This window comes from Rhipicephalus sanguineus, chromosome 2, assembly GCF_013339695.2.
Source record: "Rhipicephalus sanguineus isolate Rsan-2018 chromosome 2, BIME_Rsan_1.4, whole genome shotgun sequence".
NCBI lineage: Eukaryota > Metazoa > Arthropoda > Arachnida > Ixodida > Ixodidae > Rhipicephalus > Rhipicephalus sanguineus.
Window position 1 is genome coordinate 123,572,568 of NC_051177.1, and position 27,760 is coordinate 123,600,327.

A 27,760-nucleotide genomic window follows, 5' to 3' on the forward strand; every position below is an offset into this window, starting at 1 on the left:
TGCGAGAGAGGCGTCACAGAACACCTCGGCCCGTGAGAATAAACAAGCGAGCGCCCAACGTGTCACTGTAAGAAACAAGTAAAATAAACCGCATTGGATCAACCATGTGGCACGGGCGCAGCCAGGATTTAATTTCGGGTTAGCGTCCGGCCCCGCTAAATGCATAAGCACGCATGTGATCGCACGTGCGCACGTTACGGATACAGTATACAAAACCAAAAATCACGGCCATGTACTCCGTACATGTGGTTAACTGTCGAAGCTGAAACGTGCGTGTCCGGTATTTGTCACAAGCTGCGATCTATCGAAGTGTCTTCTGTTGTAGCTTTTGATTTCTCTATCACACCATCCAAGAAATGCGTGCTTTAAACTTTGCGTTTGGTGACGTTAGCTGAAAGGACATTAAGAAAGCCTACAGGATTTTATGGGTAGCGATTCATGCTGCAGCGGGTATCAAAACCTGAAGAGAAACTATTGCAAGTGCGCAGACCCTTCGAGTTAGCGTATGCTAGCATTGCTTTTTCATTAGAGTTGCTACGCATTCACGGTACGCCACATTTCCCCACCTTTTTTCCAGCTTCGGTGTGAAAATTTCAGAGGAAAACTGAAATCACCTTCTTTTCCATCCCTAAGATACGCCCATGACCGCAGTGGGCTTACAGTAAGCGTGTATGAAGATAACGCAAGCCGCGGCAGCACTATATATACTGAAAAAAATTGGCCGCGTATCTGCGTGCTTCGCTGCAAATGTCGTCGAAAGACGACAGTCTTCTGCCGGCCGTACTACATGAGTCCTGGTCTCATCCGCGGCCACCCGTGATGCTGCTCTCCTTTATGTTGAATGAGCCGCATCTAGCTGGCATTGATAAAATAGAGGAGGCGCTGCGTGAGATATGGACGCCATCTGACAGTGGCGTCGGGAAACATGAGCTTGTGTAGAACCCAGGGCCACTGCCAAGTGGCAGCACCATATCGTCGGCAAAGGGCCTTCTTTTCGTGCATAGCGTCGCAATTTCAGTGCAGCCTAAGAAACACTAGGGTCTTTAGAATTACCTATCTATGTATTTTCTAGTAAAGGAACACACCACCTAATACTTACGTATTGATGTTACGCCTCAATTATGCGTAATATTTCATTTTTGATCGACAATGTTCACAAGAATGAACGCAGCTACCAGTTCAAGATGGCTGGGCGTTCAGCAAATGCTTAAACTTTGGCCGGGTGGCTGAATCGTGTGACGACAGAAAGACAGACATGCACACACACCAAAATTTCTACGTTCAAGTATCTCAAGGAAGACTATCGCCTTTAAAATGGATCGCAACATAGATACTCGTCGCCTTGGCCTCTCCACAGGAGCCTATGCATAACAGAGCAAGGCAGATAAGCCCACGTGACCTGCCTCCCAGTCGAACACAAACAAGTAGCTGAATGCGTTCACGGCTGGCTCCCCTGCGACGGCGATGAGCACGCAGTGGCTGGTGAACAGGACGGGCGCGTACGTCGCCACCTCGGTGCGGTCGTAACGAACAAGCACGGGGGCAGCGGCCAGGTCTGCAGCCTGAAACATGAGCCGATGATTACCGTGATGCACAACGCAGCACGAAAGCAAATGTACATACAACCGGTCGTTTTAGAAAAGGAAATAGACATAATGAAGGCTGCAAACTGGGCCCGTTAAACATATTTCGATGACATTTTGTATAAAAAAAGAAACGATTGTTGCGGTGCTAAGGCGTTTGTCTGTGTATGTTCTATTGGAAAATTCGCGGAATACGCGGACTAATACATTGAATACGCGGGTTCAAAATACTCTGACTCTAAATGTGATGAAGTTAGGCTTACTATTCGTTTTTGCAAACCACTCTTTGCCTTCCTAACAACCTCGCATTTAGGTGTAGTAAGATCTTTCTTTTATTTTCTTTTTTTTTTTGAAATCGGTTTGAAGTCAACTTTTCGCGCTGAATCCTTAGTTGAACAACCTGTTATGCGAAGTGACCGATTTCAGTGGCGACATGCGTGACTTAATGAAGACGCTGCCGGCAACCGATGCTGCATCGGTGGTTCACCGTCGTTGTTCTTAAATTCAACGACCTGCAAGAATGACCTAACGGACGGGAAGCTGATGTAACTTGCTTCATAACAAATTCTTGAGAGCGACGCCTAAGAGCTTAGGAGCCGAAGAAATTGTACAACGAAAAGGAAAGCGACAACGAGTTCCAGCTTTGGAATGTAGCAGATGCTCAAGTGCAAGACGGTTGGCTGTGAATTTTCAGAAATAGAACGGCGCAATGCACAATTAACATACCTAGGCGACTTAGGCCCATGAACGATACCTTAAACAAAAATTAAGATTGCTTGCCACTTTCATTCTGAACACTCACGCATGAAATTTTCTTGCTCAGTTATCTTTTCCTTTAAAAATAGCGAAGGTAAATAGGTTGTAATTAAACCAGAAGAAATATATTTTTATGGTATACAATAACATCTAAAGGAGAGAGGAATGGACGTTGCAGTTACACAACGCATTAAGTACAAGGGTCCCTATCACCTCCCAGTGCTCCCCCGATAAACTGAATTCTTTGCGCTGATTGCTTCACTTAGTATTAGTTTCGTCATGTGTAATGCTTTGCTTTAGCCTTGACAGCTCGCCAACAGGTGGCGGTTATGGTGGTGGTGGCACAGCAGGCACATGCTTAGCCTAGAGCCTGCTTGGTCGGCAGCTCGCCAAAAGCTGTACTACACTATCCGTACGTAATCCACGTTTACTTACCCCACTTTGAATGAGCCCTATGATGCCCGTGTAAGAGCCATTGGGAAGACGCACTCCGAACGACAGTCGATGGTCGTACACGATGTCGTAGCTGCAGTTCGAAAGAATGGCAAAAGAAAGCGGAGATACCACATTTTATAAAACACAAACGTGGAACACCGTGCAGGAACACGGCGCAGAACCAAAAGGAATAAATTCACGAAATTTTCAGTTCGCAAATGGTCCTTGACGTTGGTAGGCCGGCTTCGCTAACCATATGTCCTGCATCGCGATTGGCTGAAGTTTTCTCTTAGGAACAATTGCGACGTAAGAGACTTTTGCGAGCAGAGGCTTATGCTCTAATTGTCCCAATAAACTGTTATTACACGTTTAGCACCAGTTTCATGTTTAACACCGCGGTGGTCTAGAGGTTAAGGTGCTTGGCTGGTGATCCGAAGGTAGGGGGATTGAATCCCAACAGCGACATTTCGATGGAGGCAAAATGCTAAAGGCCCGTGTTTTAGGTTTATGTGCGCGTAAAAGAAACCCTCAGGTGGTCGAAATTTACTGGGCCCCACTCAAAGGCGTCTCTCATAATCATATCGTTGTTTTGGGACGCAAAACCCCAACAGTTACTATTATTAGTTTCAGGATAAACGTGTGCCACATTTCTGTCAACGCAGTATTTTACCCTTCGTTTGCATTTCGAAAAAAAAAGTATCGAGATAATCATGATTCAGATTATGGAGGCGCAAGCAAGAGAAGCTGGTGCCGAATCCACAAAATGTCTCCTTAGCGAGTATTTTTTTAACTGACCTGACGGTTTCGCTAATGGTGTGTTCCCCATCGGGATTGACGGAAATATTGCCTTGCGGACATTTTGTCCTAATATGCATTTTTCTGAATACGGGCCCTGATTATTAAACTTGAAAGTATGGGTAGCCGGGCTTATTGGTAGAAGACATACTACTGTAAACAGCGCGAAAAAAAAGGCAGAAATTAACGGTACACACGGCACAGTCGTTTTCAGTAGCATGCCGGATAATTAAGTTTAAACATTTTACGCGGCAAGCTGCGCAATAAAGAACGCTTTGAAATTTGGCTAGTCGAAACGAGTCGCCGCCCAGAAGGCAATATGAACAGAACAGGACTTGACGTTTTGGAACATACTCAATAATGGTATATTGGTCACAGGGGACAACTACCCCCTCAATATGGGTCCGAAACGTAAACTTCATGTCTGGTTGTACTTGTTGTTTGCTACCCTCCATTAGAAATTCCTTTATTCCTCCTTGTAAGACAAACGTTCACATGATAGTAATTAAACATTACAACAATCCGGTGTCATGTTTATAGCCCGCCTGCGAGTGACGCATTACTGCCACATGCGCCCAATTAAGAAGATCGGTTCATTTGGCTATAGTTGCTGATTCATGACCAGTTAGAGTTTATTTAACAGGAGGCTCACCTTCTAATCTATCTTTACATTGTCGAGATTGTAAGTGCACGCCAAAATTCGATGAATGCGCAGTGTTGTACCGGTATAGAAATGAAGAAACGCGCCTGATGATTGAAGCATGGCATATCGAGAACAGTGGTAGCGCATTCGTGAGCCAACCGTCGATTAACTTGCATAAAGATGAAATCAAATGCCTTAACAGTTATCTTCCACGTAGACCGCCACGCGTGCCGGATTGATAGGTTCGCCTGTTGCATGGGCATGCGCGGATAAGTTTTCGTGCCTTCTTTCTTTTCAGCCGTTGTGCGTCACTTCAGTTGTTAGTCGGCGTTTGTGGTGTCCGTGTTTGCACGCCCTGTCTTTTTAGAACGAATAGAGTTTATATGTATCTAGAAAGCAAAATTCAGCATGAAGTAGATGTATTGGCATCGTTACGGGAGATAGCTTGTCAGGCCGTCACTACAGCCTTACAGCGGTGACAACATGTAATTGTTTAACGGGGTTAACCACAACACACATAATTCTCATCGCATGCTCAGTTGCACGTTTATGCTATTTCTTTGTATGCAACCAGCATGCAGTTATGACGGCCTGACTGCGCTACGTTCGTGCTTGACAGTAACAAGATGGGAGTGGTATATTTATCACGCTGAACTAAAAAATCCGGCAAATCCCACGCATTGTGGGAATCAATTTGATGAGAAGCAGTGAGGTAGCAGCCGATGGGAATTCTACCCCCCCTCCGCCCTCCAGGGAGGGGGGGGGGGCGAAGCGCAGTCCCATTGCAGCCTAACCTAAAATAACCTAACCTAATCCTGCGCATGCCTATGCCTATGCGTGTGCTTACCAGGCACGCTGATTACACTGGCGTGTAAAGGGTGGTAGCTCATGGTCCGACGTAACGTTGGCGCTCGCGTTGGAGCAGAGACGTCAGCTTCATCGCCACGAGGTGCACGCTATCGACGGGGAGATGTGCGTATCAGTCATATCTAGGGAGAAGTAGGCGTACTTGCGGTACGCTTAAGTATAGCTTGATGAGTCGTATATGTGTGACGTTTGTTACATTGTTATAAAAGCGGATAGTCGACACTGCCATTCCACTTGGCGCTGTTCTGACATGACGCTCGTGTAGGCTCTTCTTCCGAAACCGTTCAGAACACTGTCATGGCTCCGCCGTAGAATACTTGACTGCCATGCAGAATGCCGGGGTTCGATTCCGGCTTGAGGCGTGATTTTTATCCTTCGCTTCCATCGGGATATTTTAACCATCGAAACACCGCCGATCCCGGCACCGCATTTTCTGATCGATTTCTGTTTGATTTTCTGAGTTGATTTAGGGCAGGGGTCTCAAACTCACCTTAGCCAGCGGACCGCAGTCACTAAATACAGTCCCGCAAGGTACGGGGCAGTGAAAAAGGTTAAAGCAGGGGTCGGGGACCAGATATCAACGTTGCCATTTGAAAGGAAGCCTTTCCATATCTCATATATAGGTCATTTCGGAAAGATATTTGAATTCAGGATTCGATAACATCGACACTGATCTGGAGGACGACTGAAATCTGGTCACCGATTCTGATATGCTTACAGCGAAAGCTGTCTTGAGTTCACAACAACAGCCGATTTGGTGGCGTAGTTGTCCGCCTCCGCCGGTGTCCGGAACAGCTATCGCGAGATGAAAAAAAAAAAATGCCAGGCCTGCGCGGAGAGGGCAGCACAGTCACAGCGAAAGCTGGAAGAGCGGCATTTCTAGAACCCGTTGTAAACTCTCTTGGGGCTACTAATACATGTACACTAGCAAGGTACCCACTACGCCATAAATCACAATATTTGTGAAATTGGGAAGCACGTACAACGCCATTATTCGTCATTGTGCGCAGAAGCGAGGTTCCAGCTACACATATGTAAGGCATTATGTGCACTTTGTTTACGTGACGACTGATGACGATGAAGAACTGTGACTCAGCCCTTTGTAATGGGTTGGAAGCTTTAAACGGCTCACCAATTACGTAATTCGCATTGTTGCGAATTACGTAATTGGTGAGCCGTGAGCAGCCACTATGCCATTTTTCGTCATTCAACAGAGAGCCGTGGTACCCGCTAAAAACATTTAAGGCATTATGCGCACTTTGTTGGTGTTGTGCCTGATGACGATGAAGAATTATTGCAGAGCCCTTTGTAGTGGGCTGGAAGCATCCAACAGCCCAGTCGTTGCGCAATTCGCATTGTGTGACGCCTGGTTACAGAATTCGCTTTGTGTGGTGCGTGGTTGCTATTTCACTCTTCTACCACACTAAATTACATATGTTAATGTGGTTCCTTCTGGACATGAAGCCTGTATAGCGTCGTTTTGCAAGGCAGTTCCAAGCACCGGCATGGCTCTGAGGTAAAACACTGGGCTCCCACGCAGAGGGCCCAGGTTCGAACCCCGTTCCTTCCTGGAAATTTTTTCTTATTTCGTTTTAGGGGCGAAGCTCCTTAAGGCGGCACCCGTTCGTCCCTCGTCGTGCTCGTAGTAGTGAGTAACAAGTCTTACCCTTTGACCTCCAAGGTGGTGCCGGTGGGAGATTTCTCCTGTGCGTTGTTGAACAATAAAAAATTCGCAGCGTGCGCGTTAACTAAAAGCCGAATTCTTCTGTCTCTGTAGAAGTGTAAGTGTTAGCTAAAAGCCGACTTCTTCTGTCTCTCATTCCCATTAGCAGCCATTGTTTACCTCCAAGGTAGTGCCTGGTGAGATTTCTCCTGTGCGTGATTAAACAATAAAAATTTTGTTCAAAACGCCGTTGATTGATGAAATAAACCAACGAAAGACGCCAGATGTTTTGTAAAAACAAAACGAAAGAACGCCAGATGTTTCTAAAGCAAAACGAAAAAGACGCCAGCTGCTTAACGAAAGACGCAAGGTGTTTTCTAAAGCAATGGTTTTCTAAACAATGAAAATTCACAGCGTACATGTAAAATTAAAGTGAGCTGCAAGTCGTCATAACTCATCGAACCTTTAGTATAAACGCGCCCGATCTCACGTCGGTGATGATGTGCTGGGCAGAATTCACGGAAGATTCACGGTTTACCGATGAACCTCCGCAGCTTCGCCCACTCATCATCATTCACTCCGTGGATATGCTGTGATTTTTCTTTCTTATTTCGAGCGATAGTGGTTACGGACACCGGCGGCGGCGGCAGCGGCGGCAGCGGCGGCGGCGGACAACTACGCCACCAAAAACGGCCGTTGAAATGATCTCATAACAGCTTTCGCTGTAAAAAAAAATATATCCAGGATTGCATGGGATCCGAACCCTAGTCCTCTGCGTGGCAGGCGAGTATTCTACCACAGTGCCACGCCGGTGCTTGAAACTCCGTCGCGCAAAGACCCTCTGATTTAATTTGGAAGTGTCATTATGCCTAATCAGATTCACCTCGGCACGACTTGACACAACTTAATTAGGTTAATTAGTTTAATTAACGTTGAGGAAATAGGCCACGTGAAACTCGAGTATCTAGGGCGTGCTTGGTTTGATATAAGCCTAACTAATGCCATATTTAACGCTAATTAGGCTTAATGATCCTAATTAGTCTCAGCTTGGTCAAGGGTAATCCTTCTGAGCTTGGCTTCACTGGGCTGATGGGGAATTCGACTCGGCTTAACTGGTCACAAGTAGGCTTGCCTTGTTTATGCTTAATATGCTTGGCTATATCGGGTGAAACCATGATAAACAATGCTTAATTAGATGTGGCTATACTTTCCTCGACTCAACTGCGCTCATGTAAGGCCAAGTTGGCCTAACATGAACGGCAAGCTGGGCAAAGCTTAATTACGATTTGCTTAAGTGAACTTACTTATGCTTGGCTTTATTACGAGATATCATGCTCAACTAGGTTTAATCAGTTTCGGCTACACTTACTTTGGCTTAACTAGGCACATCTAAGCTTAACATGGCTTAATGCGACAAAGACGAGCTGGGTTGAGAAACTTAATCATGTATGCTTGGCTTCACTAGGTTCTACGATGCTTAGTTAGGCTGATTGACCGGTGTAAAAAGCGACGCGCGCACGGCGCTTGAGCCGGCCTCGCCGCAGCCGCTTCGTAAAACAAAGGCGCAGATTAGATGGAGCAACGAAAGCGACACCCAGTTGACATTTTGTCTACGAGCGCCATAACCACGTCAGACAGAGCGACATGAGAGGCCATCTGATATGTAGGGACACACATGCGCACCGCTGCTTCAGTGCTGATCTCGACAGCAGGCGAGCGTTAGTAGATGGCGCGTCGATGCATTCTGCCACGCGATCGCGCGGTCCGTATACTTTTGCACGCGCCTGTACATTCGAAGTTTAATCGAGCACTGTAGCAGAGCGCACTATACGAGAACGGCATACAGAATTCCATCAAAGGAAATGCTGCCTTCACAGATGAGCCACTGTCACGAAAAAGCTAGCCCAATGAAGCAAAAAAACTCTACTTTGATTGTTGATGACAAATGAGGAAACATGTTGGGATTGTGGGCGACTAAGTGGTTAGATATCTGGACTTTGGGACTGGAATGCATGATGACAGACTGCATGTATATATGCTCGTTGGCTTAAACTTACGACTTAGGATGCCACTTGGGCGTTTTTAATTGATTCATTGACAGGATAAGAGAGAGCCGATCCAACGAAATAGTATCGAAAAGCTATATATCTATTGAAATAGTGTCGACTGCAAGAATGCCCATATTTGAAGCACGTCCATGCAAACTCAAAACTATTGGTTTGGGAGGTTATGAGCTTGTCTGGAGAAAATAAATGGCTTTCAAGCCTTGATGAGCATATCCTTCTCGATGAGCATATCCTTCAGTGTGGAGCTTTGGACACACTAATTTATATTCAGTTCAAAGAAAGTGGCCGAACTCCACATATGCGTAAGACTCCGTCACATGACGAATGAAATAAACAGGAAAATGAGTGCTGAGAAGTAAGGTGTGCTCTTACGAGGATGATTATTTTTTAAAACCAATCATTCACACCTTTCATCGGTGTGCATGCTTGCAAGTAAAACGCCAAAATAATCGGAATAAAACTGACTGCATTCTTATCGGCCATTTGGCTTCTTATTCTTGACAACTTCTCCCTTAATGCTCGCCATAACCGTTAAAAACCACGGCGGAGAGACACGATCAGCGCGGCGGGCGCGCTATGGCTCCCGTTTCTTGCCTATGGCAAGATGGCCGCCGCACGCGCGGCGCGGCTTCACTGCGTCCCATTGGTAAGTATAGGCGGCCTCCACTCCAGCAAGTTTTATTTAAACCTCCTTGCTTCCAACCCATTACAAAGGGCTCAGCCATAATTCTTCATCGTCATCAGCCACAGCACGTGTGCAGCTGTGTACAGATGTATGTACACTCAAGCGACATAGGTCGCAATGACGCATGCCTGTTCTAGTTTGAAATGTTAGAAACTTTAGTTTGTGCAAGGTGCGAGTACGGAAGGGACCAGCGAACTTAATATTAATACATAGGTGTAAACAAGTTTGCCGCTATCTTGTGCGATTTATGTCAAGGAATGGTTACCCTAGCTCTCTATGTTTCAATGTAGACAAGCGGCGTGAATACTAGTAAAAACGACGACGAAACCTTGGAGGACGCTTGAGCTTCGCCTTCAAGAGTAGAACGGGCACTGTGCGCATCGCCTTCTCAACTGCTAGCCTTACATCGGTTCTCGGTGTATGCCTCAACCGTGCCGTAAGGAAACGAACGACTGTGCGCATAATATTGGCCGTTTCAAACTATCCTAGAATGCCTATACTGTAAGTACAGTTGTTAAGTGACCACTACGCTATAATTGTTCCTTTCCCATGTGTAGGGTAGCAAACCGGTTTTCCTAAACTGATTAACCTCTCTGCCTTTCCTTCTCTAATATTTCTTCTCTTCTTTGCGATACGCCATAATTGTTCCTTTTGCGAATCAACGAATGGCCCATACTCTTCTGTAAGGCAACACGCAAACCTACGCAGCTGCTCACTTTGTTGATGCTTTTGCAGCTGATGATGATTAAATATGTCTGAGCGCTTTGTAATGGGTGGGCCTTTAAAACACCCACTCGTTGCGCAATTCACATGTTTTGACGCCTGCAGCCGATTCTACGCTTCTGCCACGCAATACTACATGCTTTAGGGAGACTTCTTCCACTATATGACATTGATATAGTGTTTTTCTCTCCGCAGCAGTTTCAAGAAATACCGTGGTTTTGTGGTTGAACACCTGCTTGCCACGCAGACAGGCTGGATTCGATTGTCACTCAAACCTAATATTTTTATTGTTTATTTTATCTGCACCTTTCTCGATTTATTGGTCACCGACAAGACGATTTTTCACTCACAACCAAAAACGCCGACACCAGCGCCGACACCGGAATTCCTGCGAGACGAGCTCCTTAACGCTATAGCGTTAAAATGCTGCCGCCAGTGGATGAGAGCGTGAAAACTGTCCGCAAAGCGTTACGAGCGACCGCGAATCAAATAATTGAAATGCAGTGATACTTGAACGTGTAACTTTGAGCAGTCTTAATGCGATTTTTTAGCGCGGAGCAACACAGTGACTAATTGGGTGGGATATAACTCGTGCGTTAACTTTCAACAGAATTTATGGCTTATTTTGTTGAAATAAACCATTGTTGTTAGCGCACGTATACGTTGTATCGCTCCTTACTTGTCATTGTGTTGCTTTGCGCTAAAAAATGTATTATGTCCTACCAAGAAGGCATTTCTACATTCTACTGCAATATTTCTGTGTACTGACGGAAAAAAAGCAGAGCCAAAGATGACACAATATCGCGTGCGACGGGTGACACCAAGGTATATTCATCTGCTAAACACATTGAATGTTTCGCCTCCCGAACCAAATATTTTGTGTCGGCCTAGTGCAAGTAAACATTTGTAGAACTGAGTTACACACATATAAGACAACTCCTAAAAACCCTCAACGAAGGTACATTGAGCGCCCGTTAGTTTCACTGCAGCATACGCGCAGTATAAAAAATCACACCATCTCCCGCTAAAGGGGACCATGAGGCGATGCAAGGAGAGTTTCGGCATTTCGAGCACGCGATTCAGAGGCGGAGTGTAGAGGGAAAGTGGAGATGGGAAAGGGGGAAAGGGCGGTGGAGAGGGGAAAGGGGAGGATGTGTGGGGAGAGGGTTTGCGCATGCGCAGTAAGGGTGGTCACGCCGCTCACTACCACCACCGGATTGAACTCCGCCATAAGATGCTTCGCATGTAATACCGTCGGGATATCCTAGAACCGCTGGTAGTGATGCTGCCAGCACTCTTACGGCTATTCCTGCTCAATGAAACAGAATTCTCTCCGCTCTGAGCCGTAGATAGCTCACGCGGTGTACGCCACTGCAGTGCTCGCTTTATGTGCCGCATGGACATCCTACTGCAGGCCGAAGTGCGTCTCGCCATGATCCTGGCTTCCTCCACAACTGTCGTTCGCGGCAGGGCCTGAATGAAGAGCACAGTGACGAAAAGCACCAGTCCCGTCACGGCGAAGACAACTTCTTCGTGTCCCACCGGTCTCAATACGGAGAGGCACCGCAGCGCACATGGCCGCGACGCGTTCGCAGGCGAAGGCCCAGCAGGCGACACCAGCACGCACAGCCGACGGAAATAGCTCCAGGACGTAGGTGAAACAATGAACGATGATCACGCTCGAGACACCCTTGGAGATTACGATCAAAATCTTCGTGGCCATACCCGGCCCAATGCCGACGGTGACACTCAGCGCCATGTCTAGTTCGATAAGTTCAATTACTGGGATAAATAAAGTAGGCTATACCTGTTCCTTCTTGCACTATGGAATTGAACCTTGCTGACCAATTGATACTATACTTCTGTATAGCCATGACACCACGGATTTCACTACCCCGTCAGAAGCAGCAGTACACGCAAAGTCTTGTCTAAATCTCTGCCGTATGTCTACTTCGCAATACCAGAAGCGACAGCAGCACCAGCGAGATACTTACTGATTCGGCATAATGTTATGCTGGCTCGCTGGTGTGTCTTTCTGTACCCGCCACAGGCTCTAGACTTTCAGTTAAGCCAGTCGCTGTGTACAACAGCCTCTACCCAGCGGTTAACCAAGCATCTCTTGCAAACTATTGGGGTGCAGCCTTTTGAGCCACCTTCAGGCGAGTTCCACCGAGGGCTCGAAATCGTGCATGCGCAGCGCCTTACTATAATTCACCTGTCCTATTCTATACCTGTAATTCGCAGAGATGGTTCTTTTTTCCTCGGGGAGGTAGTTTCATGCAAGCGGAGGAGCAGAGGACGTTTCTTCGAAGGAGGTTACGCCTACGTCGAAAAACCTTAAATTAATCTCTATTTTATAAATTACCCATTAACTTTACATCAATTTATAAAACCACCCAATCTTGGGCAAACCTTCACTGTGGGTGTGAACCACAGTGACTGGGCGCACAGGAAGCTGGATTGCTTGTAGCAATCTGGAAGTTGAAAGCTTGCCACATTGCTTGAGCAGCGTTGCTTCTCGCTGCGCTGCTCTATCATTTAAGGAGTTATTTCATCCTAGCACTTCCATAGAGAACATATAGTTAAATAGTCAAACTCACCACAAAAAGTTCCTGAGCACGTGACTACGTGTATAAGGTCCACAGACCTTAGACAACTAGTCGCGTGCTGCTGCGATGGCTGCCGCGGAGTCGCATAAAACCAAAAGTGCACACATGTACTGCGCTTCTTCTATTTCGCGTCCCAGATCTCTGCCCCACGATGTTCTTTACAGCCAATCACATTCAAGGATTTACACAAACCACCGAACGGGATCCCGACAACCGGCCGAAGGAGAACACCGCCCAAGCGCTCCGTACGTTTCAGCTTCGCTGGCTAGCCAGCGAAGCTGAAACGTACGGCTCAGGTGTTTATCACTGGGTTATTCCCGACGGTTCCTTTAAGTCTTTCCCAGTTATTGGTTACGTCTGCCCATAAATCTCAGTTGGTGTTTGCCGCCGGTGTGTTTTCTTCATTTTTAGTGGATCAGTCGTGAGCGGTGGGGCTTGCCCAACTTCTCTGGCACATACGCGATGGGAGCTCTTGCGCACATAGGACGGACGATCTTCGGTTTTGCCCAGCCATATACTGCTTCGTATTGTAGGTGTAACGTGGCAGCAGAAAGCACAGAACCGGGTTGATTGGCGGATCATGGGAGAGGCCTTTGCCCTGCAGTGGGCGTAGACAGGCTGATGATGATAATGATGATGATGATGCTGATGCTGCTTCGCTGTAGCTATTCCCCATCAACCCACCACCCCTCTGGTAACAGCCCCCCAAATTCGAAATTGTGGATAAACCCCTGATGGTCTTTCTGCAGTTTGTGCCTAGGGTAGCCATGGACACTCCCGTGACAACAGTTAAAGAAATAACAGCGAAACCTGGAGTTCAGGCTTCGTGTCGTCTGCTACAAAGTCTGCTGTTCGCTGGAGTTGAAAACACTACGGACCAGTTATCTGTATATAGCTGACACATTGTATAACACATTGTATAACACGTTGTATAAGATTGTATAATATTGTATAACACTGCATGACACCTGTGTGAATGTCACGCTGCAAATACATGTCCCTGAACTAGCGAAGGGAAGTTGGCCTTTCGTCACTTTTATAGAAACACATTTAGCCCCATTTTCATCCGTCTGCGGTGGGCAGGGCCGTAGTCAGAAAATTTTTGCGGGCTGTTCAACCAGAATTTATGTTCGTGCATGCGCTTGTATGTGGGCGTGTATATATACACATGAAAACTGAAAAATTTCGGGGGAATTTGAATGCCCCCCCCCCCCCCACTACCCTGGCTACACCAATGCCAGTGGGCTCTGTGAACCTAATAAAGCTTTTTTTGTATTATCGGCTTTGCGCAAACTACCTATAAAGAACGAAGCTCCGACATATGCGAAACATTACGCAACGGACAATTTTATTATCGGCTTAGTGCAAAAACAAAAAAACGTTCAAGGATGTTAAAACTTATACGAAACATCAAAGCTATCAATTCTGAGTCGCATACGCGACACAGAGCAGCGCAAGTGATTCCACTGAGCATCCGGTGGATTCACTCTGGCCCTTGCCCGGTACGAGGCCGAGAACTCGCCTTAGAACTACCAGAGCTGCTACTGCCAGTACTCTTAGATCTCCTGTTGGATGACCGGGCGCTTTCCGTGCTCGGGGCACGGGACCTTCTGCGCAGCATCTTGCTCTCCAGCGTCCGCTTCATGTGATCCATGAACATCCTGCTGGAGTCCGTAGGGTCCCGGGCCACGATTTTCGCTTCTTCAACCACCGTTGTTCTCGGCAGAACCCTGATCATAAGCAGAGAGGCGAAAAGGAACAGTGCCGTCATGCCGAATACCACGTCTTCGTATCCGGCAGGCTCCAGAACGAGGATCAGAACTGCACACATGGATGCGACGCGACCGCAAGCGAACGACCAGCATAAGACGCCGGCTCGAACTGCTGATGGGAAAAGCTCCATGACGTAGGTGAAACAGTGGATGACCAATACATTTGAGACACCCTTAGACACCACGAGTAAGGTCTCGGTGAGCTTGCCCAATGCGACACCGGCCGCGATGCTGAGCGCACACTGTATGCAGCCGAGAAGCACGAAGCAGACGCTAAGTACTGTGACGAGTGTGACGCCGGTGATGAGGTAATGCATCACTACGTAAGCCAACAGTGTTACGACGACCGTGAAGCACGGGATCCAAAATTCTTTGTACTGAAGCACGGACACGGCGTCAATGTAAAATACAAACGATATTGAAAAACAGACGACGAATAGGGCCAGCGCTCGACGCCGGAGGGAGCGAGCGTCAAGCAGGTCTCCTTTGTCGGGGCTTTCACAACCCGCATGGTTCTTGACGTGTTCTTTGAGCTTCTGCACGAGACACGCCGTTGCCGGAAGCGGAAAGTTGTTGATCGTGGCCGCCCGCATCATAACCGCCTCGGCCGCGTCCAGCCTTCCTTTCGCGACAAGCCAGCGAGGAGACTCTCGCACGAAGCACAGCGCGGGAAGGAGCAGAGCCGTGGGGGCGAGGTAGATGACCTGCTTCAGGCGCCAGTCGATGACGACTGCATTGGTGACGACAGTCCAAACCTCGCACAGGGCCAAACCGAGGACGGCCAGAAGGAGGACCTGCTGCGGCCTGTTCGCGTGCGTCATCGACTCGAAAGGAATGATGAATGCGAAAACCGCGGCCACGGCCACGCTGCCCCCGTTTAGGAAACGAGCCGTCGCGTAATACACGTATCCCGTAGCCGCGAAAGTGCATATCGTGCACATAAGCAGCGCGATGGCTGAGCCCAGGAGCAACGTTCTCCGACCGATGTAGTCCGCAAAGGCTCCGACTAGGACGAGAGCGAAAACGCTGCCGGAGCTTTGCATGGTTACGAGAACGACCCGCATCAGCCGTCGGTCGCACACCATGTTCCAAGTGCTCACTGCACTACTCTCAGCTGTGCGAACGTCGTAGTCCCACGCTTCGCAAGGCGCGTCGCTCGTGCTGTTGATGTCCTGGACTTGGTCAAGCAAGCATCGTTTGTACCACGATCCCGACGCGGGCGCTACAGCATCGACGTCCTGGCGGTCTACGAATGTGCCGTGTTCAGCGAGTGGCTTGCAGCGTCCGTAGACGCGGCAGCGGCTGAACCGTCCGTCTGCCTCCATCGGTATGGCGATATGCTTCCAATCGGCTGCAGAGATGTTCATGCCGGCGGGAGACTTGCACCAGTGGTCGACGTCGCCGGTGACGAGGGACACCACGAGGGTTTGGCAGTGAGTGGTGAACGATCCCAGAAGAATGAGGAATAGCATCCGCGTCTGGAAAGCACCATGGCCAAAGCATTCCTCGCAGTCGAACGACTCGCTCGTTCGTAGGTCGACGCCGGCAAGCCGAGTGAGGAACAAGAGGTCCATGATCTGCGTCTCAGGTGCTGCTCGTCGGGTTCGATACGTCAAAATATTTCAGATGAGAGCCAACCTATGCGGACTGGCAGCAGTGAACGCTTCTTCTTCTTTGTAGTCAGCGCGCGCACACAACCGCCGCCTGCTTGCTTGCTTGTTCGCTTGCTTGTTCCTTGTGTTGGCTCTTACCCACTAGGGGGGATCGGCCATGAAACAGGCGGTTAATTTTTTTTAGCTTCGTCGCGAGCCCTTGAACGTGGTTGTCATTCTCTTCCATCTTTTTCCGGACAGCAGCTCGATGGTTACTACGGATTAAAGTTTGTGATTTTGCATAGTAGATTATTGAAATGTATTATGAGGTAGAGAGAGAAAGAGAAATGTGCGTCAGGTATGGAGTGGAATTGGGCTGCGGCCTCTCATGACCAGACTCACTGCCCGAAACGATTCGTGAAATACATCTGCGCATGCGGCCGTTGAACTGCTGACGTTATGCAACATATGTAGACTTCACTTGTCCCCCTTGTGTGGTAGGAGTGACCAGAGACCTCATGGTGGTACAGCATGGGCATGGTAGGTGGTTACAACAACTAGTGTTCGCGTGGCGTTGAATCACAATCAAGATCTACTAACCTCATATTCAACGTATGGCCGGTCGTCAAAGAGAATATAGTTATCCCCAGGCGGCAGTTGTGTACTGAAACAACCACCGTGCGTAAGTATAGCGATGGTGCAGTATAGTTATCAGCGCATGATGAGCATAAACGCGACAAGTCACAGTTGGTTCTTACACCAATGTTTCTTTTTTTTCGAACTTGCCACTACAAACTGGGTAGAAGTGCCTACCCACCCATGTACCCCAAGCTCACATGATAAGAGACGGCGCTGTTACGGATACTTAGGACCGCCACATTCCACCAAGGTACCCTCTAGCACTACATGTATCTCGCAAGCTACCAAAAATACTTTATCTTCTGCTCTGCAAGAAAGACTCTCTACCGTATGGTATGGAAATGTGGACGCAACCCATCGTTACCACGTATCACGCGACCAAACGTCGAGCACCGGAGGCTCACCGAGGACGACAGTGCGCGCTCGCCTGAGAACGGCAGTGGCGACGAAGAGCCGACCTCGCAGTCAGGGATAAGCGAGCAGAGGAAGAAAGACTACGTCGATTGCTCGACCCTACTTTAGGAAAACAGGACACAGCAGCCAAACGGCAACAACGTAAGGAAAAGTGACAGCCAGAGAAGCACAAGAGAAACGCGGCCGGTATCGAGGCGATCCCGAGGGCGTGGGCCCCAAAAAAAGATGCTGCGAAAAGAGAAAAACAGGAATAGGCCATGCATTGCACTGCCTAAGCATTCACTTCGAGTGGAGCTGCCCGCAATTTTTTGTCCGTTTTTTTCTTTCTGCTCCCTATTCATGTTGTGGTAGAGTAGGGAGTATGTTATTTAATTAATGACTAGCCTATTTATTAAACGGAGCGTGTCTTGTTCTTTCATTCCTGTTCGATTGTTTGTTACTAGGACTATATTGCGAACAATTTGCTGAGCTGAGGTTTTTATTATGTTTAATGTGTGGAAGCATCGTTCATTCGATTGAAGGCTTGAAGAGATGAAAAATCCTTGGAACAGAGCGTGGCGCTACAGCCAACGATTTGACAAGTGAACTTGACTTCGTAAAGGCAGCAACAGACCAAGACAAGTCCACTTGTCGAAACGTTACCCCCTGTTCAAGGATAGAAATAGCGGCTAGAAATTGAGATGTCGTGGCATCACCTGCTTTACAAGCCAGCTGATGACCACAGCGTTGATAACGACGGTTCAAACATCGCATAAAGCCCGCGTCAGGAAGACGATCTGCAACGGCCTGTGCGTGTGCGGCGTTGACTCGAGCGATTTGAAGACTGAAAACCGCGTGTATACGGTCATGCTGCAGCATCGCCCAGCCAGGAAACGAGTTACCGCGAAATGCGCGTTACCAGCCGCCCCCGAAGGCGCACATTGTACAAACAGCCCCTAGTATACAAGGCGTCGCTGCCGACTGCAGCGCCATTCACGTGCTCGGCGAACGCCTCAAGGAAGAAGACGATGCATAAATCGTGACAGGGACTGGTGTCTTCTTAATTTATTTCGTCCTAAATAACATACGCGATAAAATAAACACCTTGGCAACAGCACACGGGAGCAAGGTTCTCTGGCCTATCTAGTCGGCTAATGCTCCGACCAGGACAAGACTAACAAGGCCGCCGGTATTCTGCGGGGGGAACAGGGCGGCCCGCATAAAACGTCGGTCGCACGCCATTTTCCAGGCGCTCCCCGCGCTGTTCTCCGCCATGCGAACGTCGTAGTCCCACTCATCGCAAGGCGCGTCGCGTGTGCCCTTGATGTACAGATCGTCGATGAAGCTTCGGTTGCACGACGATCTGGCCGCGGGCGCCACAGCGTCAACGTCCTGGTGGTCTACGAATGTGGCTTGTTCAGTGAGCGGCTTGCAGCGTTCGTTGACGCGGCAGCGGCTGAAACGTCCATCGGCCTCCATCGGTATGGCGATATGCTTATAATCGGCTGCAGAGATGTTGACCCCACGGAGCGGCTTGCACCAATGGTCGACGTCGCCGGTGACGAGGGACGCCACGAGGGTTTGGCAGTGAGTGGTGAATAATCCCAGGACAATGAGGAAGAGCATCCGCTTCTAGAAAGGGCCATGGCCAAAGCATTCCTCGCAGTCGAACGACCCGCTCGTTCGTAGGTCGACGCCGGCAGGCCGAGTGAGAAAGAGGAGCGCCATCGCCTGGGTCTTGTACTGCTCATCGTCTTCGACAGGTTAAACGATTTCGAACGAGAGCTAGCTTATGCAGATCGGTAGCAGGGTTGTTGTTGTAGTTGTTGCAACATCTGCCGTGGCTCATACCCGCTCTGGGGGATTGGCCAAGAATTGATTAGATCAATTTTTGTAGGCATTTTGAGTATTGAATATTGATGTAAAAAGAAGAAAAACGTATGTAAAAAGAAGAGGGTGCAATAATAGTTTTTTCAGACATTCAGATGAGACACTTTAATCGTTATTTTGAATAGAAATTATGATCATAGCAAGAAAAGCCCAACTTGTTCTTAATGTTTTTGTAGGAAATGCTTCTTCTTCTTTGTTGCCAGCACATGCTCGCGACGCCTGCCAGATCGCGTGCCTTTGGACGCTGTTGCCATTATGCATTCCTAGCTTCATTCCTTCGTTCACGCTCATTTCCTTCATTCACAGCGGGATCTCTGAACAAAGCATAGATTGGGAACAGGTTGGCATTACTTAGAGATGTAGTCCAGTAGTTTACTCCTTCATTCCCATCTTTATTCCCTGATTTGTTAGAGACATTGCACAAGCACTGCGACATTCTTTCAATTTTGTAGGAAGAGAACCCTGAAGGCTCGTCTCCCCGTACGACACAACGGTAATGGAAACCAGCAGATGTGCTGGTTTTCATTTATTTTGTTCCAATTTTGTAGTCGCATAGTGCTTTTATGGATGAACAGACTGAATTCAACTCTGTAGGTGAAGCAGTATCTTCCCCGATACTCAAATGCAGTCGCGATGAACGCCATATCCAACGGCCGTCCGGCGTTCGCGCTCTTACAATGTGATACAACTTTAGAAAACTGCATGCGGCACACAAACCTGCCTCAATGGGGTACCCCAGAATGACGTAATGAGCCGGACGGCCGGTGAACCCGACTTCGGAGAACATTGCCGAGTGCATGGGCGGGACTCTTTCTCAGGTCGCGGAGGCGATCGGCTACAACACTTCGGTCGTCTGGGAGAAGCCTCTACGGACTTAAAGGGACACTAAAGGCAAATAACAACTTATGTTAGAGTGAAAGGTCAATGTGTGAGAACCTCTAAAGCGTCAATAGTATGAACAGCAGTGCTCTAGTAAGTGAGAAATTAAGGGAAATATAGGACACGATGTGCGCCACGAGTGGCACATTTTGGAAATGATACCGATGACGTCAAAGAGTCCCGAGTACAATTAACAACTACTAATCAAACTAGTTGCGACAAAAAAAAGAACCTTCCGTGCATCACAAGACGTAATAAAATGCTGCTTGTCAGTTTCTGTTTGATTAATGGAAAAAAGAACCTCTTGACTCTACAATGTGGAACGGCGCGAGTGGTTCAAAAGTTCCGTTTTCGCCGAGCTGCGCGTCGATGGTAGTTTCGGTATAGCGTACTGCTGCATGTGCTTGGCTCTCGCTGTTTTCGCACAGTCGATACTCTACTTCTGCTGCTGCTGGCCAAGCTAAGCTCCGTTACAACGAACTATACAGTTTCGGAGTGGCCCGTGGCTGCGTCTTGGCAAGGTTAATGACCGCTGTTGCGCAAGAAACCGTAGCTTCGGCGGCCGGGCAGTAAAGGTGGGCGACGTTGGGCACGGCAACTGCTACGTCAGAAGGTCCGTTCAGGCGGGTGATTTGAAGTGCGCTAACGCCGTGCGGACCACTAAAACGTGATTTTATTTCAAAATAGGCATTTCCTTGGAACGAAACAAGCACTACGAGGTTTCTGCAACGCTATTTTGCAACAATCAACGTCGACTTAATATTTGCCTTTAGTGTCCCTTTAAGTTGCATCCGACTATATTTGCCAAAACGTTCGGAGTACATATAGACGTCAAGTATCCCACACGAGTGGCGCTCACGAACAAGGCGACAGCGAGAGATATGGGCTTGTATCACGTTTGTGCAGCACGAGTGGCAACGACTGTTACCTAAAGCATCTGTCGAGGTTGTAAAGTATAAATATCGCGACCTATCCGCCTTGCGCTCGCTTGCTTGTTGAACCCGTCAAATGTTAGAGCGAAGAATAATTATTCACCAGCCGCTGTAGTTCACCAGCTGAGGAGACCCCCTGCTGAAAAAGCGGCTTCGATACATGGTCGCCACGGCCACACATCGGCAGGGGGCGAAACGCAAGGACACCCGTGCAGATGAGCTTAAGTGCACCTGAACTGGCCTAAATTAAATGTGAGAATCACATTACGGCGTCCCTCATAATCACATTGTTGTATTAGACACGCGGGGTCCCTTGCGCATTCGCCGAAGACGAGTCGAAGGCAAAAGCCGCCATCATCACCATAATGAGCATCGGAGCATGAGTGGTCAGGTGAGGGAGTCTACCGCACGCCGCGTCTTAACCCCTTAAGGGCTCATTTAACAAAAAAAAATATGTTCCAAAATTGCCAAATTTTTTATGATGCGAAATGCTTCAGTAATGTGTTTAAAACAAAAAAAATATTTGCGAAAACATTTTTCGGCAGATAATAATGTTTTATTGGCCATTCTTCGCTCCATCATGTAATACTCTATAATACATGGGGCATTTCAGGTGTATTCTGCAAAAAATTTCTGCTACTCTAGAAAGTAAAGGTTGGACTTGAATTGCCGCGCACAAAATGCACTATTCCTTGATAGTTCACTTGTGTGATAGCGTTCGAAGCACGGCACTGCGCAGAGGGCCTTCTCGCACCACCTGCACCAGATCCTGGTTTCCTTGCGGATGTTTTTGCCATTTCCGTCAACATGTGTTTGTTGATAAAACGCGCGGGAAACACAACGCGCGCATTCCGCCAACTGTTGCGCAAACGCTAGTTCAACAAAAGCGCCAATGACGGAACCCATGCTGCCATCTATGGTGTAAATAGAAAAGCACCATTTCTCGAGCTGGGCTCGTCCAAAACCTCTAAGACGCGAGCGAGACACAAGGCGCGCATACCGCCAACAAGTGCTCAAACGCTCCTTCAACAAAAGCACCAATGATGGAACCCGTGCTGCCATCTGTGCTATAAATAGAAACGCACCATTTGACGAGCTGGGCTCGTCAAAAGCCTCTAGGAACATTGCGGAAGACCCATGACGACCACAGGTCGTCATAAGCAAAAAAGTGGCAACTGCTCATGACGAGCTTAGGTCGTCATAAGCCCTTAAGGGGTTAAAGGCCAGCGTCTCCGTTGGCGATCACATATACATAGTTTTCACGGACGTCACGCGACGTCACCACAGCCACTTCCGCTTTGCTCAGCCGCCATGTTCGGGAACCTTTCGAGACGCGGCTAACCCGGCTACCGTGTTGCGGCAGCTGGCGCGCGCATTTTCCAGTGTTGTACTTAGCGCCACAGCCATGACGATTTGTGCGATGTTCCGCTGTCGTAGCAGAAGCAAGACTTCTGCGAAACCGACCCACAGAGAGTCAGGCACCGGCATGTTTTGTTTGCCGAAGGTTATCACCAAGCAGTGCGAGAGAACGCGGGCTCTCTCAGATAGGCGCCGCAACGTTTGTCTAACCCGCATAAAGACTTGAAGAATTTGGACAACATTCGCATCTGTGGTCGCCACTTTATTACAGGTAAAACATTAACTGCAGTAGTTTAAACGGACTTCTTTTCTTTTCAATTACTTTGATAACGCTATCGCTACTTACGGCTGATTATGGGGCAGTTTACATCTTTCCGTACGCGCAATGCCACTTGATAAGCTACTAGCCTGTTCGCGAATTTGCAGGCAAACCATCTCAACTGATGATGAAACGAATCCGGACTGGGCGCCCACACTTCACCTAGGATACCTAAGTGAATGAGGTGCGGCTTCAACATTGTCTGCGCGGTACGCCCGACGCAAGGTACGTGCCGCGAAAAAAAGCGGCAGCCACTGCAGCGAGTGTCACATCCTGTCAAGTATCTGGGGACGGAGAGCCTTCAACAGACTGCGACGGGCCTGAAGCGCGCACACTCGCAAGAAGCGGCCTGGGCAAGAAGCTGTTTACACACTCTCCTCGGCCAACACGACGACACGTTGTGACGGCAACTTCCCACTCGTAAAATAATTGTGCGCATCTAAGGACTTGTAAGACTTCATTTGCTGCAAAGAAATGTAGCTGGTTGTCAGTACCAGGTAGTTTATAATATCCACGTGCGTCGTTGGTGGCAGTACCGCAGTACCTCGGCATCCGTCGTCGCGTCTCTTTCTATGCGCATGCGTATACGGGTCCACACCGCTGCACATGGCAATTTTCGCTTCATAACGCACTCTGGTGGGCCCTACAAGCTCGTCGAAGTAACCGGGACAAAAATTCCATTTCGTGCACAAGTGTCGCCTGCGAAAATGCCGCCGGAACGTGCGCTGATGCAACCGCACGCTGGCTTTGCGGCTACGGCGTGTGCTCGTAGGCGCCCGGTGATGGCGGCGACTGCCCAACAAAAGTCCCGCACGCCGGATATGACGTCACGTGAAAACTATGTATAGCTCAGCGCTTTCTAATGGGTTGGCAACTTTTCAATCACCCACTCGTTACGCAATTCACATGGTAAATAGAAGGAAAATTTACGCCAAAAAAGTAATTATATTACTAATTACTTTTCTGGAATTCGTTTGGATATAGTTAAGTTGCGTTAAAAATTGCAGCTGGCAAAACCTAATGATATTGCACTAATGGTACCACTGAAGAGTAATGAAGCTAATTCGCAATTAACAAAAGTTCATCATTTACGCTTTAATAAATGGCTTCGAGTACGGACGCAACGCGGCTTTTCTGTGGGCCTGCCTCGTTCCAGCGCTTGAGGTTTGGCACTCGGATTAGGTTGTCTATTAATTTTTTATGCCGTAAGGCAGAGGTCTGAAGCCCACCTCGGCCAGCGGGCCCCAGTCACCGAATGTAGTCCCGCAAGTGCCGGGGCAGTGAAAAAGGTTGAAGCGCGGGGGGGGGGGGGGTACCAGATGTCAGTTAACGTTGACATTTGAAAGGAAGCCTTTCCCGCATCTCATATAAAGGTCATTTCTGAAGGACACTGTGGTAAGGATTCGACAAACATCGACGCCTATGTGCAGAATGACTGTAATCTGACCGCCGCTTCTGAAATATAGAGTGTTTGTTTCATGGTTATGCTTCAACACGCGGTGACCACATGGATTGCCTCACGAAAAGAGTGCTTGAGAGCAGTCATGTCTGCGTATATCTCATAGATATACTTATTGCGAAGAAAACTCACAGGATCCCTTAAGCATCCACCTCAGTCAACTCGACGGGGAAAGCCACCTTCCTCTTTTTCGTCTAAGTCGGTGTATTGAGCCTTCCCCCCCCCCCCCCCCGAAAGCTTTTGCAGTGCCTCCAGGATCGGAGACATTTCCTGCACCTCACCTTTTTTGCATTGCCTCCGGGATCGGCCCACCACTGACCAAGCAGTCATGTCATGTGATTACGTAACCATGCGATGCCCCGCTGTGTGAAGTCACAGTGACGTAATGATGACGTCATATAACAGCGTCAGAAATTTTGTCGATCTGTGACGTCAAGCTGACGTCATCGTGTGATGATTTTCTTGCATCACTCGTGTTGATGCCGTCGACGTGGGACGCCGGTCCGGTCAATTCTCGCGTTTCATTAGTCATCTGAGACTTCCGCGTTAATAAAAATACGAGACGAGGACAGTCATGTGCGGGCCGGGCCGCTAGCGAAGGGTTTGCGGGACGCGTGTTTGAGACTGCTGACATAGAGTGAGAATCACCTGTGGCGCATACCTGTACGCTATGGGCCGCGTTATGCGGGTACGTATGTGCCACACGTGACTGCTGGAAAGTATTGCATGACGTACGCGACAGATGTTACGTTATTCATGTCATGACCTGCTAATCGTGTTCTTCGTACATTGACGTCCTCCTATGCCAATTTTGGTATACATTGTATGTACCAAGCTAAGGAGACGACTTCGAAATCGCCAAGACGTCGGTGGCTAGATAGATAGATAGATAGATAGATAGATAGATAGATAGATAGATAGATAGATAGATAGATAGATAGATAGATAGATAGATAGATAGATAGATAGATAGATAGATAGATAGATAGATAGATAGATAGATAGATAGATAGATAGATAGATAGATAGATAGATAGATAGATAGATAGAAACGGTTGACGTTCCTTCGGTTTGCTAGGAAATGCTTCGCATTTAGTAAAAATCTCTGGTGTTTCACGTGTCAAAACCACCATATGAATATGAGGCGTGCCTTAGTGGAGGGCTCGGGAGATTTTGAGCAAGTGGCCTTCTTTAAATGACCCCTGACAGCGAACGTTTTGTTTGCGACATTTTTACTGTCCTTTGTAGCTTTGTCTCTCGTAATCCCGAAATTGACTCGTAAATGCTTTGACGCATCGCATAATTAATGCTAGCGTTGTTAATTGAGAACGATTTTGTGTCAGTTCGAAACGTCCGCCTAAATGCCATAAGAAAGTAGCGCCCCACAGCGGGAGAGCGCCCAAGATCACATGCACTCAAGCTTTGGTGTCTTTGAAAGCGCATTCTTCAACCCCCCCCCCCCCCTCCTCTCAGGAAACAAAAGCATTCCCTGCCGAAGCAGCCACACTAAGAGCAGCCCGACAACAGAGCGAGAGGAGTGACGAACAATAGTCCTCGCTGGGTGCCATTCGTGGTATTGTGCGCGCCCCGTAAATATTCTCTGACGTCGACAATACTAGCTTTACTCGTGGAATGTTACGCGGGGCCTCGGTCTACGTCATACGAGTTGCGATGTCGCGAGGTGCTGCTAACTCAGATGAGCACTCACGCTTACTTTAAAACCAAATTAAAATATCTTAAAGCTAACGTCCGGCACTAATAATCGGCCAGAAGTGACCCCGTATACAGGACAATCAAACAACACAAATATCTTGAGGTTTCAGTTTTGGGGTCAGGTGTCCTTTAACGTGGACTTGCATGACCTAGTACGCGGTCCTCTAGAATATTGCCTCCATCTAAATGCGACCGCCGCGGCCGGGATCGAACCCGCGACATTCGAGTCAGCTGCCGGGCACCGTAACCATTGTACCGCCGCGGTGGACAACGCCGAACTAAAGTTCTTCATAAGAGAAAGACTGAACAAACCGGGCTGATTTACCTGAAAGGGACGAAGTCGGCCAGGGCCTCTAGGACGAGGCCGAAGACGCCATCGACGTAAAGCTTGCCGTCCCTGTAACCTGCTTGAGAATACGGTGGAGCCTGCAGAAACAGATACAAATGAAGGCATGGTATGTTCAACGAAAGTCACAGCTTATTGGTTCATATTGCTGTATTGTTGCCACGAAGCATATATTTCCGAGATTATTAAACTTGAAGGACGCTTGACTGTGTTTGACTGCGCATGCAGTGAAACACAGTCAAAACAAGACTGCATGCGCAGTCTTGCTTTGCAAATACAGCAAAGGTGACTTGCACCGCGCATTCCAACTTCCTTCTGCGACAGCAGCGCCAGAACGCTAAACGTAGTGAAAGAAAGCAGCAAAACTGGGCGGAAACGATCACATTATCGGTGGCGTTGTATTTCTTATCGATATGCAAGAGTGTCCGTTATCTGGAAGTTTCCAAGTGCACATGCGCTTTATTCGATGAGCGACGGACCACAAAGCGTGTTTTCATGCCTCTCTTAATCTCGTGACACCTTTCCTTGCAGCCCTATCAGCCGATGTTGGCAAAAAAGGGCTGATAAGTGAAATATAGATAGCGCCCTCTTGCCAGTGCAACGAGTTGTCCATTAGCCAGCGTTCATAGTCATTACCTTTCAAGTTCACATTCAAATGCACACTTTCGTGGACAGCTTTTGCCGAGAACACGCCCAAAGTTGGTGGCGTGCATTCGCTCCGCAGGAGCTGGGCATTTCGGACAGTGATCTTCGCAAGCTTGACACCAGTAACAAAGGATAGCCGCGTAGTATGGCCCGTCGCGCTTATTTCTATAATTAAAGGCTATTTGAGCCTTTCAGCTATAAGTTCTGCGTGGTGATTATTCTGGTACGACATTTCTTCTAGTAGGCATTTTTATACTTTGGTAGCAGATATACAGACGTACGAGATGTGTTTGAGCCGTTGTGCTCTCGCGGTAACGATGGCGTATGCGCAAGCCTCAGATTTTAGGTTAGGAAGACGTCCAGAGACGACGCAGTGCATTTCGCTGCGAATACGACGAAGCCAAGTGCACGCAGCGTCACACGCTCCTCTCAAGGAGCAGATAATACAGCGTTCTGCCTTTCGTTGTTGGCGTAAACATTGTGCACTGCAAACACATTAGAGTTTCTGCTGAGAAGCTTTGCATATGCTACACCGTGGGGCATGCACTGTTCTGAATAGAAATGACAATGTCGCGTCATTCCACATCTTGATAACCCTTTTCATTTAGTAATGATAAACGCATATGATTCTTTGTCGGGATCGTATTGCGCACTGTCGAGGTATACGACGCCTGTAAGACCACTAACGAAGCGACGAAAACTGATCCCAGGGATCTATACCCCCCCCCCCTTTCGAACACCCCTAGAATCTCCTCCCCTTGGAGGATCTCGGCACCCCCTAGAAATTATTCCACATGAAACAAAACCCCATGACCTGTTGCAGACAAGCAGCCCCCGTCCCCCCTCCCCGCGTTCTGGATAAACCCGTCACTGCGCGACCACGCAAAATGCATTGATATTACCGTAAACTTCGTTCTTCATTGCTTACGAAATGGGGATGTTTAGAACCGATGGCAAGCTGAAAAGCAGTGCATTTGCCGCACGTTTGCATAAAAGA

The 27,760-nt window shown here is 48.2% G+C and overlaps 1 long non-coding RNA gene across 1 annotated transcript; it reads right to left on the minus strand.

Moving 5' to 3' along the window:
- Positions 1–1,402: 1,402 nt before the first annotated feature.
- LOC125757497 (uncharacterized) lies at positions 1,403–26,202 on the minus strand. The gene is made up of 3 exons (XR_007415269.1): positions 26,098–26,202; positions 2,775–2,865; positions 1,403–1,562 (listed from the first exon to the last, which is right to left on the minus strand). It is a non-coding gene; the product is annotated as an uncharacterized LOC125757497 (long non-coding RNA).
- Between the last annotated feature and the right edge of the window lie 1,558 nt (positions 26,203–27,760).